This window comes from Diabrotica undecimpunctata, chromosome 7 (assembly GCF_040954645.1).
Source record: "Diabrotica undecimpunctata isolate CICGRU chromosome 7, icDiaUnde3, whole genome shotgun sequence".
Classification (NCBI taxonomy): domain Eukaryota; kingdom Metazoa; phylum Arthropoda; class Insecta; order Coleoptera; family Chrysomelidae; genus Diabrotica; species Diabrotica undecimpunctata.
This window is the reverse complement of record NC_092809.1, coordinates 87,244,306-87,249,162: the sequence shown is the minus strand read 5'-3', so window position 1 is coordinate 87,249,162 and position 4,857 is coordinate 87,244,306. Positions and strand designations below refer to the sequence as shown.

The 4,857-nt window shown below is 32.1% G+C and overlaps 1 long non-coding RNA gene across 2 annotated transcripts; it reads right to left on the bottom strand.

The window, feature by feature from the left end:
• On the bottom strand, positions 1-2,070 carry LOC140446841 (uncharacterized). 2 transcript variants are annotated; one of them, XR_011951515.1, is made up of 3 exons: positions 1,911-2,070; positions 1,395-1,667; positions 1-1,206 (listed from the first exon to the last, which is right to left on the bottom strand). It is a non-coding gene; the product is annotated as an uncharacterized lncRNA (long non-coding RNA). The 2 variants fall into 2 exon arrangements; XR_011951514.1 differs by lacking the exon at positions 1,911-2,070 and having other exon boundaries at positions 1,395-1,836.
• Positions 2,071-4,857: the final 2,787 nt, after the last annotated feature.

Below are 4,857 nucleotides of genomic sequence, written 5' to 3'. Positions count from 1 at the left end.
TATGTTTAAAATTTATTCTTCAAGGGCGGGCCTTATTGGTGCAATGGCGAAGGTAAAACCCCGCCTAGGACCCAGTACCTCCTGATTTCAAAATATAACTCTAATATAAAAGTCTACAAATAACATCATTACTTAACATGATTTAAAATTTAGACCTAACTTAAGCATGCATACATATATTTTATGAAATTTTACTATTACTAATCAAGTAAACATATAATGTTAAATTAACTTTCTTGTAAATAAGCCTATAAAGCTATAATAAAAATTCAATACAGATACAAAAACAAAAAATACATGTGAGCTACAAGAATTGTTCAAATTTAATATTTAATCAGTTTCTTTTTTTATTGGAAGGGAAATATTGCTGCTTTTCCATTTTTCGCTTTTTTGTAATATCCTTAGTGGCTTCCTGAAATTTTTCCTTCGCCTTACACTTTGCTTCTTCAACATCTGTCATAATTTTTTCTTTTAATTGTGTATAACTTTCATCATCTAAGTCAATTAAGCTGTCCATTACATTTTTCAAGTGTTGTATGTCTTGAAGACGTTGTTGGATGGTGTTTTCCTGGATCACATTTCTCTGTTCCAGCTTCTTTGTGATAAATTCATTAATTTCCTCCTCATGACTTGATTTGATAATTGAATTTTCTCCCAAACACCTTGCAGCATCATCTAAAACAGAGTTAGTACCCACACGCTCCTCATATATTCTTACCAAGTGCACATGCTTACACATGGTATTTCTCACCACATATTCAGCACAATCACACTGGTATCGATGAATACAAATTTTACACACTCTACAAAACAATGTCTTACACTCATTTTCACACAGTTGTCTTATACTTACTTTATATAATTTATTAGGATCCCTAAAGGATTTACTACACCTTCACATTCTTCTTAACTTCCACTTTTTCTTTCATCATTTCTGCTATTTTGTGCGCTTTCGCTATAATCCTGTCTTGATAGTTGTTGGCATTTGGTCTTTCCATGTCTATAATTCTCTTCCACATTTTGATATCTACTAAATCTTCTATTGTGTCCAATAATTTTTCAATTCTCACTGCTGCATTTCTTCTTAGATGGTTCGTTTTTAATAAGTTGTTGAATGATTCGATCGCCATATTGGTGTTGATTCCTGAATTTCTTCTATAACAGTGGGCCCACATTTTGATCCTCTCTTTATTCTGAAAGTAATACCTACAAAAAAATATACTGAAGGGTGACTTAAAATGTATGATTTCATATATTTATTTACCCTGCCAGATAATTTAAAAAATCAAAGTCACTCTACTCATTGTATAACTTGTCTCAATTTTCTGCATATCTTTCCATGTCTCATATTCTTGTTTACAAGAAAATTTAAAAGTTATTAGTTCAATACTCACCTGGTGGTGGTCATTGAGATGTTTTCGTAACTTCTCATGAGTTTCACAATTAGTTTCTTGCTCACATAAGGGACAAACTATATGCAAAGAATATTCTATATTCTTTGCTATATGATTCATTTTCTTCTTGGATACATCTATGTTATGCATTCTTTTGATATGACGATTTCGTAATTTTACATTTTTAAATGTTTTGCTACAAAGGTGGCAGGCCCTTGAGAGAATTTCAGAACTTGTTGAAGTAGATGGAGTACAGGAATCCATAATTTCTTGCTAAAACAAAGACTTGCATAATTAAATATGGTATTCTAACAACAGATTATTAAAACAATTTAAATGAAAAAGTTTTAAATTGAAATTATTTATGTAAGCTTGGAGTTGGAATAAAACCGGCGCCAAACAGAAAAAAATTTTATGTTCGCTTGGTGTTAAATACAACTGCCAAGCAAATATAAGACACATAACCTCACAAATCATATGTTGATAACGAGCAATCAGTAATCACAGCAAATGTACCTTGTTATTTTCAGTGTAGGAAAATTAAAGACATTTCAAATATAACTGTAATAAGTCTGCTTTATCCTAAAATACGAATATTATTATCTTCCTACCAATAACCCATTTTCAGTTCAATAAACATTAAACCCGCCAAATTTTAAATTAAGACACGCCCACCCACCAATCACAGCAAATGTACCGCGTCAGGTTTACTGTAGTCTTATTTTTCCTACCTATACTATAGTTAAAGAGTAAAATATAGTAACTTCTCAGAAAATTTTATGCATATTTTGGTATCTGTGGCATTTTGACATGTACCTACAATGGCAATATTTCAGTTTTAGCTCATATTTGGTCCTATATTTAGATAAAAATTGTTTGCATATCACTCGTATACCTTAAAACCTCTTCTACCTGCTTTTGTTTAGAAGAACTGGCGATGAGATAAGTACATAGCTCATAGATGTACAATTTACACTATTTGTTTGAGTTCATTTATTATATCCAGAATAGTTTTGTCGAGTCAACTGTAAGCGAATAAAGAGATGTGACATTATTATAGTGTGATTTGTGTTATATTTAATAGTGAGTGATTTTATGGATTATAAAATCAACTTGTGTTTATAGGTAACGTTGTAACGTTGTTAGCATGTTGCAGCAAAAAACAGTAAATTCAAGTTCTATCGGTTTGCAACTTCTAAGCACAAATTAATGTAACGAGAAAAGTGGATTTATATCATAATAAAGCAAAAGTAAGTAAAATAACCCAAATTCTCCATTCTTACGCCCGATTTCGTAATAAGTTTGACGTGAACATTAAATTAAAGTTCACTTTAAGTGTAAATTTCAATAATAATCATGTTGGTTCAAGTTTGTTCAATTTAGTCTAAAATGAATATTAGTGTGCTTTAGATTGTCATTATGAAATCGGACGTTAGTGTCGCTCCAAAATATTGATATGATATGCAATTATTATTTGTATTCTACAGTGAATATAATAGTTGGTTGAAAAGGTATTTTATGATTTATTTTCTGGAATTCCTAGCTCCTAGGATGCTCCTAGATATCGCTCTTCGGAACTTGCACATAGCGAATAGGCATCGAAAAATATTAAAAATCGCATAAACGAACTCAAATATGACAATGTCCGGGCGACACAATTCCACGCATCGTGTCTGTCAGCACGTCCGCACCTGTGTTGACAAAAGCGCTTCTCAAATAGGCACACTTATCCCCTCCTTCAAACGTGGCTCAGGGATTAATGACCTCACCGCAAGTCATATTGAAAATTGAGGACCCTTAAGCTAGCGGGGACACATGAGCGGAATCCAATTTAACCTACGTAATATTTTTTCACCCATTTTTCACTAATTTATTACCACCCTAATAATTTTTCACCACCAAACCAACCTTAAGGGGAGCGATTCTGCTGGCTTAAGGTTCAAGCTAGCAGAATTAAAAAAAAATACTTTTTGTTGATGGCATATTTTTTCACCAATTTTTCACTAATTTATTACCACCCTAATAATTTTTCACCACCAAACCACCCTTAATGGGAGCGATTCTGCTGGCTTAAGGTTTAAGCTAGCAGAATTAAAAAAAAACTTTTTGTTGATGGCATATTTTTTCACCCATTTTTCACTAATTTATTACCACCCTAATATCTTTTCACCATCAAACCACCCTTAAGGGGAGCGATTCTGCTGGCTTACGGTTCAAGCTAGCAGAATTTAAAAAAATATTTATGATATACTACAGTGTTCTGCTAGGTTTTTACGAATTTATTACAACTTTAGTAATTTTTCACCTCTTACACCCCTTTAACAAAAATTAAATAAATTTGTTTTATTTCAAAAATACTTCAATACATTTACACGGTGTGTGTGTGTATGTTGTTACGTTGTCTCTGTGGACTTTTAATAATAATGACGACCAGTTTCTTTTTAATATCTTTTATTAAAGACCAACTAAACTTAATACATGATTATATCTAACGAGCCATCTTTTTCCCCTTCCTGTCCGCTGTCCATCTCCTTCACCTGTCACTCATGTTAAGGTAGGTTTACAAATATTAAAGTAGGTTCACATAACATAACATGCCCCTATCACCTCATTATTTTTTCTACTAATTGTACTGGCAGGCTTTAATATGTGTTGTCTGTTCCTACGATAATGTACACCTTCAGGTGTTCTGACGACATATGATCTTAGAAAAGGACCTATTTCTATCACAGTAGCTGGTAACCACGGTGATGATGGAACCTTTTTATAAAATACATTTTCTCCAACAAACAGATTCGGTAAGTTTCTAGCTGACCTATCATGATATTCTTTTACTTTCCTTTCTTTTTCCTTAATAAATTTGTTATATTCGTCCCTATCAATTGTTTTTGGTATGAGTATTTTTTCACTAACAGGTAATTTCATTCTTAAATTACGTGACATTAATGACTGAGCTGGAGAATAACCACATTCTAACGTTGTATTTCTGTATTGCAACATTCCCTGATATGGATCAGAGCCTGACTCTATACACTTATTAAAAATATTCTTTACAGTTTGAACTGTCCTCTCTACCAAACCTTTACTTTTTGGATAATAAGGACTAGAACTTTGATAAGTAATGTCTCAATCTACTAAAAATGACTGAAACTCTTTTGATGACAATGGGGGACCATTATCAGACATTAAGATCAATGGTATTCCATGTCTCGCAAATATAGACTTCATTGTACTAATTACCTCTTTTGCTGAAGTATTATTTAAAGGCGCTATTTCAAAGTATTTAGAATAATAATCTACTAATAATATATATGTTGTCTTTACTATAATAAAAAAAATCAATTGGCAAGTTGATCACTTTGCCTTGGCAGAAAAACCAATTTTCTGCCAAGGCAAAGTTGGTATTTCATGTGGTAATAGTTGTTCTGGACTATTTGATCTATGATATATAATACATACTGGA